The sequence below is a fragment of the Anser anser genome (genome assembly GCF_964211835.1).
Source record: "Anser anser genome assembly, chromosome: W".
In the NCBI taxonomy this organism is placed as follows: Eukaryota; Metazoa; Chordata; class Aves; order Anseriformes; family Anatidae; genus Anser; species Anser anser.
The window spans coordinates 15,107,817-15,121,063 of record NC_139731.1 but is presented as its reverse complement, the minus strand read 5'-3'; the positions used below and the strand labels follow the sequence as shown (position 1 = coordinate 15,121,063).

Below are 13,247 nucleotides of genomic sequence, written 5' to 3'. Positions count from 1 at the left end.
CTTCTTTTCCCCTTTGCTGAGGCTTCTGGCGCTAAAAGGCGGGGAAAAGAAATCGTTCGGGCTCTACCAGGGATGCCAACCACCCGCTCGCATCGTGAACTCGGTGATTCGGCCAGAAATAACGTGCTGAGAGAAAGGGGAAGAAGAAGAGGGAAGTGGCGCCAGAGCCGCTCTCGGTTCGGCCGAGCGACGCAGGAAGCAGGCAGAAGGCAAAGCAGGCACGGGGAATACATTTGCCCCCGATCTTCCGAAAGTTCGGGACCCTACAAAAACACCCCGAGGACATTTGGCCCGCAAGTACCTTAAAAAATGCATCTAGACCCTTGTTAAGGGTAAGTGCTGTACTATCAGGGGCTACGGAACTGGTTTCTGAGCTGCTGACCCAACTCGAGCGTTTAAGCCGAAATAAAAGGATTTGTCTCGAATGCAACCGACCTGACGGGTACTGGCGGGGACAGCTTCTCTTTCCCCACGCGGCTCATTCGGGCTGAGCGGCAGGCACCTCGTTTTCCTCGCCTTCCCCAGCTCAGACCATGAAGGATGGGGCTGTCAAAACCTCCCGCGTCCGCTCCTCCCCGCGTGACAGCGGCGGTAACGTACCCGTGTATTTACGTTACCGGCGGCGTGCTGGCGCTGGGGAAGGAGGGCAGGTGAAGAAGAGGAGGAAAACGTCTGGAGCGAAGCATTTCAGCCTCCCGGAACCAGAGGCGGCTGCATCAAACAAACCGTAAAAGGTCGGTGGAAACCTCAGGCTGAAATAACCATCGCGCCCTGCCTGGGTTTGTGTAAGATCCTTCACCTGGGTGAGCACTGCAAGCTTTTTACTCCTCCCTAATACTTCGGCCCGTCAAAAAAGGGTTAAAAAAAAACCCCAAGCCTTACTCAGCACCTAGAGTTTCTTGAACAAACGCCGCTGGAGCGATGCCGTCACCTGGTTCCCATGCTGGGGACCAAATACTTCGTGCTGAGGACCTAAAAAAAATACCTTTTAGGGGTATCATATTTATATATATAAATAATTATATGTGTATATAAATATATATGTATATAAATATAAATATATATGTATATAAATATATATGTATATAAATATAAATATATACGTAGAGGACATCAAAGGACAAATAATTACTCCCCGCTCTAACGAAATTCAAATTGTTCCATCAACATAATTTAATTCTGAGCCGCACGACATCGTTCAGACAACTGCTCGGGTCGGGATTTAAAGCCTGCGAGTGATGGAGAACCCGTCATACCCGGAGGTAAATTACCCCAGCAGTTAATTGCATGCATTGTTAAAACCTTGCACGTTTATTTATTTTTTTTTCTCCTCGATTCATCTCGCTTTGCCTGCCGGTCCGTGACTCTTGACCCTTCAGCCCTACGTACTTGTCTGAGCCGACGAAGACTGATGTCTGCCTTCCAGCACAGATGTACGCCAAAGCCAAGCAGGAAACAAAACTGGCAGAATAAGGCAAAAGCTGCTTTTTTTTTTTGCCAAAAACATTCAAATAAACAGCATCAAACTGTCTGGTAGTGTTTTGGTGTGGTTTATTCCTTTCTATCTGACGTTCAGGAATCAGTCTGTCTTTCTGCATGATTCAACGTCTTCACTGGAGCCGGGAGCTCCTCCATTTTATTTTTTTTCAGAAAAACCCGCTTTTTAAAATCCTGTCACCAACTTGGGAGGAAGCTTGGGCCGATTTCCCTGCCTCTGGTCATGCTAATCCGTGTCTGGCTGTATTGCTAATTCATCAGAGCCAGAGATGGCTCTGCCCGGAGGGTCACAGATCTCCTCCTAAGCACGGATTTGTTTCTTTTGCCTTGGGTGCAGAACAGATTGCACCGAAGGGCACCCTTTCCCAAGCATTTCCCAGAACGGGAATTTACCAGCTCCCTTAGAGGTGCGTTTAACTTTCCCTCGCATCCTCAACGCGCACTCATTTTTTTTTTTTTGGAACAAAGTGGGAACGTTTCCAACGAGTCTGCAAAACATATGCTTGTTTGCCCGGTAGTATTACCCTGCCCACTTGGATCCTGGAAATGAGAAAAAGCTTTTGTCTAAAACGGGAAAAAGAAACAAACTCCCTTCTGTCGGTACGGGGAGGTTTGTCGTGGGTGGCTGGCGTACGGTTTTGTTTGAAGCCCCTAGTTAAAAATATTGGCAACGCCACTTTTGTGCTGTATGGATCCCGGTAATGAGATATTTTAGAAATAAGGAGAAAGGAAGGGATTTGCTTCGAAAAATTATAGGTATCAGAGCCGCGAGGACTTTTATCAGCTGCCAGGAAGAAAACAGGCGTAGGTTCAGCTTTGGAGCCCCTCCAAATTTACCGTTTGGCCCTTCGAGCGTTCTGTTGCTTTTTAGGACGCTCCATTGTGCTGTTTGTAAGACAAATACGGGGAGCCCTGTGATAGCGTATGGTGTGTAGGAGAGAGTAAATGGCTGCGTAACGCTTCCTGGTGAGGTTTCTGTACTAATTACCGCTTTTTTTTTTTTTCCCTCTTTTCTCCAACTGTTTTGTTCCAGGATAATGAAAATTTTCCCCTTGCAAAAGTTTGCGTGACGGTTTCTTTTTAAACAAGGCCGGGAAATATCTATTTTAGAGCTATAATTATCCAGACCCGATGAGTGCAAAAAAAAAAAAAAGGTTCGGTTTCACTTCTCTGCGCTTCCAACTTTCAGCACTCCAGGTGGAAAGTACTTTTGTGTAATCTACTCTTTAAAATTAAGAAAAAAAAGAAGGTAGAGTTGCCAGTAGCAAAACTACCTTCGACAAATATAGTTAGAACAAGTGTCTGGCAGTGTACGCAAGCTGTTACCACGATCGGACCTTGAAGGGTTTGCGATTATGCTTGAACGACGGGAAACCACCTGGAGAGCTGGGAAGAGAGCTTTGATCACCTTGTTCGAGGCTGTCGCCGGCTCACCAATATTTCTGCGCGTCCTGTAAGTGAATTCTTGACGTAATAACGCGCCCTCGGCCAGCCGCTCGCTTTCGCTTGAGCTGGTGAGAATAGTTAGCGTTTTCTTCGTCTGCCTAAGAAAACCAGCAAATGAAGCAGAACTGGGTCTGGATTTGGGTTCGTCCGAATCACAGGAACACAAGGTCGGGAAGGACCCACAAGACCAGCTAGCCCAACCGTCCTAGCACCAATACTACCCACTGAGCTACTAAACCGTATCTCGTAGCACCTTGCCCAGGCACTTCTTGAACACCCCCAGGGACGGTGACCCCACCACCTCCCTGGGCAACCCATCCCAATGTCTGACTGCTCCTTCTGAGAAGAAATGTCTCCTCATTTCCAACCTGAACCTCCCCTGGCACAACTTGAGGCCATTCCCTCTGGTCCTATCGCTAGTTATGGGTGAGAAGAGGCCGACCCCAGCTCCCCACACCTTCCTCTCAGGCAGTTGCAGAAAGCAATGAGGTCTCCCCTGAGCCTTTTCTTCCCCAGACCAAACCCCCCCAGCTCCCTCAGCCGCCCCTCACAGGACCTGTGCCCCAGACCCCTCACCAGCTTTGTTGCTCCTCTCCCGGCAGCAGCAGGCTCAGGCACTCCCTGCGGCAGGAGACCTACACAGCCACGGATCTGGACACATCTTTGGGTCGCCGCAGCCTTTTTGTTGAAGGCCACGGCAAAAACGGCGGTCACGGAGACTGCCAGCACACAGGACGGACTCCCACGCCGGACCCCCCCCCCCTTCCCCTGCCTGGCGGGCAGCGAGGAGCCGCCGCCATTTCGGGGCCTTCTCCTGCGCCGAGGCCCCGGCACCGCCCGCCCCCCGTCAGCCTCTCGGGGCCCGGCCCCGCCGCTCCCCGGGCCGCCCCCTGTTCCTGCGCCCTGCCCTGGTTCCAGCGGCTTTTAAGCAGTGCCCTTTTGCTCCCCGTGACCCTAGGGGCTCCACACCCTCACGTGTAGCACTGGCTGTGCCTTCTGTACCCTAGCACGTTCGTCTTTTAACCCGGTAACCGATAAACGGTGCCTCAGTCCCCTCATGGCACCGAGGGACTCCAGGGTGAACGCCTCACAAAGGCGGCTGCTTTTAGCAAGAAGTTCAATTCAACTGTTTGAGAGATGACTGTTCCCGTTTATTAGCTAACCCCACCCACTCCGAGTTTGTTCAGAGATATTTGCAAATAGCTTTACGTCCTCGGCAAGCACCACGTAATTTCGGGCCAATCTCTCTTCGCTGTCTGTTCTGTTCTTCCAGCACATGCTAAAGAAGGAAAGGTTAATACCAGAGGTTAGTGCAAACTAAATAGAAAATAGGTTGAGTAACACTTTAATATATTGAATCTAGTAGAAGACATCGCAGTAACTTGGGCGCGTTAACTACTCTGGGAGTAACACCCCCAGACACCAAGCTAGGTGATAATTTCTCTGCCTTACTCTAGTCTCTGACACTGCAAACCAAGCAGTCACTGCCCTTGGACAGGGTTTTTGCTCTCTTTGCCCTACCAGTCTTGTCAAAGTGATGTGGCAAGACATAAATTTACCCTCCTCTTTACCAGCAGGACAAATAAATTCCTGCGTCGCTCCCACTGACTGGAGCGCTCCACTACCACAGCCCCTCGCAGGGGCTGAGATGCCGCGGCTCCAGGAGAAGACAGATGAGTATGGACATGGGTGAGGAGAAGAAAGCCAAATGGTCACACTAACCAGGGCCTCTGCCACAGGGAGAGCCAGCTCTTTCTGCTTCACACAGCGCTTACACCGATAACGTCCCTACAGTGAATTGCTCAGACCTTACAGCAGCAGGGACTGCGTTAGCAGCTTCACGGGAAAAAGAAGGGGTTCATTTGGCTTTACACAGCACCTGATGCTACGACGGTGAGACAGAGAGGACGGTTTGCAGCCTCGGTCCCTGAAGTCTTGGTGGAGAACCACTCTGCTGCTGCCATCAAAACCAGCAGCTCACAGGGCAGCACAGGACCATCCACCCAGTGCCAAACCAAACAAAGACGCCTTGCGATGCAGCCTGCACGCAGCAAAGAAATCCACGTTTCAAGGGACAAAATGAAACAGGTCATTAAAGTGTTTCGCTTCGATCCTGCCACAAAGGAGCAGTCGGTATGTTGCACAGTCTCGAGCAACTCCAGGGAAAAAGCAAGAGCCCCTGCTCCAAATGCTGCTGCAGCAGCAGCAGAGGACAAGCCCTTCAAAAGGATTTGCCCGTCCAGCCCGCGTGCTGTTGACTGCTGCATCACCTGCCTGAAAGCACGTGGGTGAAGAGCTCTAATTCATGGGCTGGAGATGCAACAAACCCCTTTCATTTCAGGATGAATATCAGCCCAGGCTGATCTTCCTCTGTGATGTATTCACAGACATAAAACAAACAAAAATAGCTTCAAAATGCCATTATTTCAGAAAGAGGGATTTCTTTTCAACAATCTTTGTTTCATTTTGTTCCCTTTTTTTTTTTTTTTCTGATTTTTGTATGCATTAGTATGCATTTTTATATGCACACCTCTACCTGGCAGTGGAGAAGCAAGGATTCCTACCAAAGATGAAAACTTTTTGCTCTTTTGTACTGGAGAATACGAATCCCTGGGCTTGGGAAGCACCTTCACACCCCTGGACTGGAGCCTTGGTGTAGTCTGAACCAGCCCTGCCTTGGCTTGACAGCAGGCACCATTTTCCAAACCATTCCACAATGCTTTCATTAATCTGAGTATTTGCATGTGCATATTTTGGGGGGGCATCTAATGGAACAAATGGTAACTTAAAAACACATTGGAAACTGTTCACTGGCACCTCCTGAATTTCCTAATGAGCCAGGCTTTCCTTTGCTTTTATCCCATATGGGATTCAAAACTGAAGCTCAGCTTTCAATCTTTTATAGGAAGGATGAGAGATTGCATGGGTGGGTGCCCCACAGACCCCTGGAACACTGGTTTCCCTATGCATGCACATGCACGCTCCTGAAATGCTGTGGGCATGCAAGCTAATGCAAATTATTAATTGCCCGTTCCCTGTTTTGCATGCCCACGTCTGGCAGACTAGAGGCCACAGTAAAAGCGTAAAGCAAGAAAGATGAAAGGTGCACGTTGATTACTGCTCAGAAGTGAACAGGCTGCTGATCAGTGGGACCGTAATACCTCATAAAGATGATAATGACTCTTCCCCCCTCCTTTGCCATCCTCATAAACAAGCTCAATTCCATCAGGTTGCACGAAGGGCTCGAAGAACAATGAACAAACGTAATCAAAATGCCAATATGTTCGCATTAAGACTGGAATGAGCAGTGACATACCCGCACTGTCTAATCTCTGTTTCTTCTGCCTTGGGGTAAAGAGAAAGATATATCTCTCTTTTCAAAAAAATAAATTATATATATAAAAAAAATAGAAAAAAGGAAGAAGAGGAGTAAGAGCTTTGATTTATTAATTTGTGGTTTCTTCTTACCAGTGGCCAGACTTGGATGCCCAGGCCAACAGGGAACTGGAGGTGAATATCTCCTGTGTGTTGTTGTGGCCAGCTCACCATGGTCCATATACAGTTTTTTGTATACTGAGAACTTTTTTTTTTATGATTTTCCATGGAGAAAGCAATGCATTATTTTGCAAACCAGATTTCAGTGGGAGTTTCTGCTCTCTGTCCTGTTCTAATCACAAGCTGAACCGATCACTGATCTGCTTCTCCTAATGCTCTTTAAGGTGCTCTTGATACCACTGCATTACAGCCAGAAAAAAAAAAACGCTCCTGCTGCTGGTCCTGACATTCGTTACCCGCTGAACTCACACACTGCCACAGCCCTGCACGTGGAAAATCCTTCCTCGGGCTCTGAGCCGCTCTGAACGCTGGCAAAATGCACTTGAGTCCTCTCTTCCCTCTCTTGCCAAGGCAACTCCTGGAACCTCGTCCTGGGCTCGCCCTCCTAATGCCTCGATAAGCCTTGTTACGCTGCCTTTACACTCTAGTGATGTTGTGAATATCCTTCTTTAAACCCATTGCCCGGCGCTGGACATGATATTTCAAATGAGGTTTTACAAAGGCTTTGTGTAATGAAACCATTCTCTCCCCTGATTTTTAACTAATCCTCTTGCTTATTCGCCATAAGACCTGATTAGCTCCTCTTGCATCTGCCACGCACTTGGATCTTTACCTTCTAATTATCACATGCTTTTTATCCCTAAGTCTCCTTCCTTTGCTGTTTCTGCACATCTGTTACGCAAAGCAAGCTCGCCTTCCCTTCAAGCCGCCTCGCCTTACCCGCACGTGCACTGCATTTCCCAGGACCGCGTCCCAGATCTAAAAGTCTTCCTAAAAATGTGGTCGCTTGACAGAGTAAAAGTGTTTTAAACATGAACTCATCAACAACGTTTTGTCTTCCTGAGTCTGCAGACAGCCTACAACAATAATTCATTCCCTTCAGCGCCACCTCACTTATCCCAATCATTTGTTGACTTCAAAGCTTAAATATGGTGATTTAAAGGTCACCACTCGTAGCTAGTCACTTAACCATAATTTTAGCAGAATTTATTCTGTTAACGTACTTCTTTTCCAGCTCAAATTGCCTCCCCGGAGGTCAAAAACCCCATCTGTCTCTCCCCTTCCAAAACCTCCAGCTGTGATTTCACAGTGATAAGTTGTCAATACAAACATTTTTGGCATATGGAGAAAGCTGAAGTGTTGGGCACAGTAAAAACGAATATGATTGAGGGCTCTACAGCACTGATTATGTTATCCGGTTGTCTTATTTAGTCCGTACAGAAATATCATGTTTATATCTAAATAAAACTACCCTGCAATTTCCGCGCGTCGCTCCAGCAAGCGGCGGCGTTCGGGGTCACATCGCCGCGGCTCTCAAGGTTTCTGTCCCCATAGCCTGTAGGGTTGGTTCTCCTCACCTTTATACGCCCTGTACCAAAGAGAAGTCTTTTTTGGTTAAATATGCACATAAATACATATATACCCATTTACAACCCTTATGATGAAAGACAGTGTTGATGGAGAGTGCCAAAACTAAACGATTTTGGACTAGAATAAATGAAATTACCTTTGGGAATGGCTCTGGGGATGGCAACTCTGCGTCCTCCCCTGTGCCGCCAGCCAGGAAGGGTGCTGGATAGCCAAGAGAGGCTTTTTATTTTCCTCAGGCAACTGTAGAAAAAAAAAATCACATTTCTTAAAAAAAAAAACAATCGTAGTAGTATGTTATGAGGGAAAATAGATCACGGATGGTCTCAGCTAGGCTCAGGCTGTTCGTGATTTTTGCTGCAGGAGATTTGGCCCTCTCTCCCTACCAAAATCACGTGTCCCTGCTCTAATGTAATGCAAATATTCTGAAAAAAAATAAATAAAACATTATTTTAAAGCCACTGGAAGGCTGCATGGCACCCGTTTCTGTTCAGATTTACTCATAAAAGAGAAAAAACACGGCAGTGACTTGAGGTCAAAATACAGTTAAGTATCGCAACAGGAGAGGGAAGGAATAAATCCCAAAAGATCGGGTTCGTTTTAGAGGACAAATTTTATTTATATGCTGCAACGATCGCTTACACCGAACTGCAAACCCAGTACTGATGAAAGACCGAGAGGTTGCAGCACTCCCCTAACAAGGCGTGATTTAAGGACAAATTTTTATTTTTCCTAAGGAAACGTGCCATTTTTCGGTGTCCTCGTCGCCCCGCACTGAGTTAAATCATTTGATTTATTCCCCAAACCCTTCGTACGTACCCAGCTGCCTTCTCAGATTGGGGCGATCCAAGGCCTTAGGGTCTTCCGTGAGAAGCCTGCAATGTATCTTCCCCCCTGGTGGTGGGCCAGCTCACACCTAGAGGAGGTTTTGCCCTCCCCGAAGGGATTCAGCGCACACGCATCACTCAGATAAATCACAGCTGGCTCGGAGAGCTCCGCTGCTCACAGGTGGGACAGCTCAGAACTGCAGGAGCCGCCCAGATAAAGGCAAGCGGGTGCCCCTTACCTCCAGGAAAACCCAAGAGAAGACAAACAGCCCCTGGGCAGTGAAAGCCACGTAGGCGTACGGCACCCCCGCAGGAGCATCGCTCGACGAAACGTGGCTATGCGGTCGTGCAGGGTCAGCATTTTAACCAAAAACAGCCTCAGGTACCAGGAGCTGTAAAGGATTCATTCGAGGCTGTACCTGCCCACAACAACAGAAACTGGAAAAGAAATCCCTCTTCCACCTCACGTAGGAGAATTAAGCAAGTCCCTCCTTGTAGGGGGGTCCCCAAAGCTGGATCGAAGGTCTCTGTCAGATCTCTGTGTTGTCTCAGCGTGAATCAAACGTGCAAAATATGCTTCATGTACCACCAGGGAAGGTATTTTTGGAGGAAATAGATCACTTTTCACTAATTCTATTAAAAGCATGTGGAGTCCCATTAGTTGGATCCCGGGGCTTGCCGTAATAATCCTTTGCATGTCTCGCACTCACCGCTGTCACATCCTGGATTCTTTACAAATAGAAGCAAATCCCCCAAAGTTTGCCAAAAGTATGGCACAGAAGCCCCCCTAAGGGGGGACTTTTACATCTCCGAGTCTGGCAGCGAGTCCTCAGCCTCGAAGCGCAAGGGATCGAGCCTCGCAAATTTTATCCTCCCTAAGCTGGCAGCGTTACTCACGTGAAAAATTCCTCCGTCGAGTCTGTTTTCGATTCCAACGCTGCTTCTGATCTGATTACCTTAAAAACAGAGCGAACAAAACACGTTGAGGGCAGGATTTACTGATGGGGAAACTGGGAGGCTCCAAAATAGCTCATTCCCTGTGCTCTAAGCAGAGACAGGAGACGGGACCTTTGCGTACTGTCAGGATAATACAGTTGCTATCCTTCAAAATCAAAGTCACGGGCTTTTCTCTATATATATACAGGCAACAGATAATACCATCAAAGCCTAAAACAGCGTCAAAAGTATTGCTCTGGGGCTAGTTCATAAGCAACGCGCCACGATAACAAGTGAAATATGTGTATAAATATAAAAAAAATAAAGGAACATTTTCAGAAGATCAAGACTATGGGAATGAAAAGAATACGTATCCTCAACAGAGGGTGGCTGCAATGACAGCTAAAGGACAGCACGAGCTCGAAGTATCGGGAGCGAAGTTTAGGAGGAATTTTATCGCTCTTCTAACTTCTAATTGGTGTCGGGAGAGAATCCGCTTCCGCGCAGACGGCGATGAGACAGGAGGAGGAGGCGTGCTGCAGAGAAGAAGACTCGTGAGAGCAAGGCGTCGGCATGGGAAACTGGGTTTTCGTCCCCGATCTCTGCTCTTGGGACGGGCAGGGAACCAACCTGGACGAGCAAAGCGTCGTGTCTTAGATGTACCCCGAGTTGCTCGTTGACTCCTGGAGCTCCTTTGCGCTCAGCAGTCATGCTGGGAGGAGAAACAGAAACAAACACAGAACTTTTTCACCAGCCCGTTATTTTTTTTTCAGGAATTTTTAACGACAGGTGCGATCTCTTAGGAAGGCTGCATGCCATACGCAGCGTACTGAGGCTCTGCCTTCCTTCTGAGGTTGCTTTGCTTGCTTCTCCAGAGAGATATTGCTAAGACAGCTGCCTCGGGAGTATTATTCTGCTTTAATCAGCCTTAGATCTCAAGAGCTAGGAATGTATTGTAATTGTTTTGGAAGAAAATATCCATTTAGCAACTTAGAGCTATTTTGGCAGAACTCATACCTATTTCTCACGTTTTCCCCCACCCTTTTGCTTCCTGCAAGTGAGAAAGTTGCAACCTTGCTTGTGCACAGTCCATCTGCTCCCGTACCTGGAAGTGCCATAATCCTCTTTCTGTGACATCACAGTCATTTCTTCCCTGCTGCCGTCATATCGAAAGCAGGATTATGACTTCAGGTGGGGGGAAATAAGCAGCAGCAGATGGGCCCTTAAGGAACAAAGATCACAAAAGATCCTCTTCTCATGCAAATGTGCCGCCGTACTAAAGAACAACTGGGAAGAAACGAAGAGAATGATACGATTCCAGACCAGCGTAGTCTGGATGACAGCATAACATTTTTCAAACCATCTGTAGGGGTAAAACTGAGTCTGATGAGGACAAAGTCAGGGAAAAAAAATCAAAATTTTTTGAGAGAAGACAGGAGTCTCCTCCTTTTCCATATGAGACAGGAGTACACCGGGGTACGGTAAATATTACTAATCATCAACTGAAGTATTACTCGGAAATTATTTATCCCACAGAGCTAAGGCTGATTCAAGAATGAAGCCCCCTTCCCAGCAGCCGTGGCTTTATAGTTCACTTGGAGATAAAGTCTGGACTCCACTACCAGCTTTATGATGCGAGTCCTGGCAGCTCTACATCCTTAGCCATTAAATTATGGTTTGTCACCTTTACAAGCTCAGCAGTCTGCCTACTTAATTCTTCCAACTCAGCTAACCCCAGTCCACTTCAGTGTCATTTTTTTTGCAGCCCGAGGAACCATTATATCTTCATTTTGCTGCTCTCGTTCAAGGGGAGAAAAAAAATAATCCTCTGCATTCGTTTCAGCCGGTCCGGTGACGCATCCGAGCTCACCCTGCTTTCGGCTTCCTCCTGGGTTCTGTGTTCCTCGTACACCAAAAGCAGACTCGTTGGCTCCCCTCCGCCGAGCTGTCGCGTATCTCCAGGCTTCTGATCCGCCGCAGTACTGACAAGGTGTTCGCGTTTCTTTTTATACATAAATAAGCGTGCGCTCGTTTATTTTTCCCCGTCTGTGAGGAGCTGCGGCCCGTGTGCTGTCAATCTAAATTAGATCGGCTAAGAACATTTTGTCATGTAAAATAAAGCGGTAAAGTGGAGCTGAACGGGGAGGTGGTAATTGTGGATTGTGTCGAGCGACTGTTTTGTATTAGTGGGTGACTTTTCCAGTAATCTTTTACCACCTGCGTATGCCACAGTTGCCTAACACCACTGAAGAAAGAGGGTCGTCTCTGAAGAAAGGAGGAGGACACGTAGGGCAATGGTAACCTGAAATGGCTGTCGGAAGCCCTGGTAATCTCCAGAATGAGAAAACGGCTCAGAAGTGATCTATGGGTGTAAATCTCACCCGGGGGGTTCAGTTTCCCTACGCTTTGAAGGTCGTGTTCTCAAGACATTGCACAGCGCTGGGTCTTTTTAGGATGCGTTGGGTTTACGTGGCAAGGTTTTGGTGGCGGGAGGGCCTCTGTGAGCAGAGCCCCAGCTCCAAAAGGGACCCACCGGTGGCCAGAGCCGAGCCACGAGCGGTGCTGGGAAAGCAGAGCTAAGAAAGGGGGGGGAAAAGAATAAAAAACTGCTGCGCAACAGCAGCTGGGGGCGAGGAGCAAGACGTGGGAGACCCAGCCCTGCAGCCCCCAAGGTCAAGGTGGAGGAGATGGATGGAGCAGACAACAGGCACGCACTTACCCCGCTGCCCTGAAGTCCAGCTCACAACGTGTTCCCAAGTTCTTTTCTGGCCTTCTGAGCCAGGACAAATGAACGTGAAGCTTAAAATCTGTCGCAAATCAGAACTGGCGCGCCCCAGACAGGTTTTACAGCGAGCCAGGGAGGAGAGGAAAAAAAAACGTCTTGTATTCTGCAGAAACACTGAAATGTTTTCCTAGAGCAGAAGGGAACTGTTGAAGAATTAGTTGTCCTTTTGGAGCTCACCAAAAATACAGTAAGGCTTTTCTCACTCAGTCTAAAAATAAAAAATAAAAATACCTTTTAGCTCAATGAATTTTCAGCGAGGAGGAGAACGTTCAAACAGATTCCTATGCAGGCAAAAACATTCGCTTAGGAATTTCCCTTCCTGATAATGCTACACCCCAAGTATTGACAATATATTTTGTCCCAGAGTGAGCGGATAGAAACAAAGACATTTGCAGAGTGAGGTGTTTCTTTAAAAGCGGGCTGTCTTTGTTATGCTGTGTGTCCTCTGCACGAAATAACACCAATTCTTCCATCAGCTGAAAAGGGATTAGTGCTCTACCCAAGCAGCCTTCAAAAGAGGATCTGTACACTTTGGTTAGACTCACAGATTTTCCTTAAAGGGCTGTTAAATTGTCTAGCATGACCTCTATATTACACACGCCATAGGATTTCAGGCTACCACCGTAATAAGCTCCGTAATTCCGCTTTGAACCAGATGTTCCAAGCAAGCATCGCGACCTCACGGACCAAAACACCACAGCCTGAGTGAGCCAGTATCGTCATGAAGGTTTTGTCGTGTTTTTTTTTTTCCTTGATCAGTACAATGAAATAAAGGAGTTTTCAATAATGTTTCTGTATATTCTGGGAATACACGCGAGAGACACTTTCATATT

At 47.5% G+C, this 13,247-nt stretch overlaps 1 protein-coding gene across 1 annotated transcript in view; it reads right to left on the bottom strand.

Moving 5' to 3' along the window:
- LOC310888631 (netrin receptor DCC) overlaps positions 1-912 on the bottom strand; it is a 414,661-nt gene extending 413,749 nt beyond the window's left edge. The window contains exon 1 of the mRNA XM_083815528.1: positions 890-912. The gene's annotated coding sequence lies outside the window, so the exon portion shown is untranslated. The remainder of the gene's footprint in view (positions 1-889) is intronic.
- Positions 913-13,247: the final 12,335 nt, after the last annotated feature.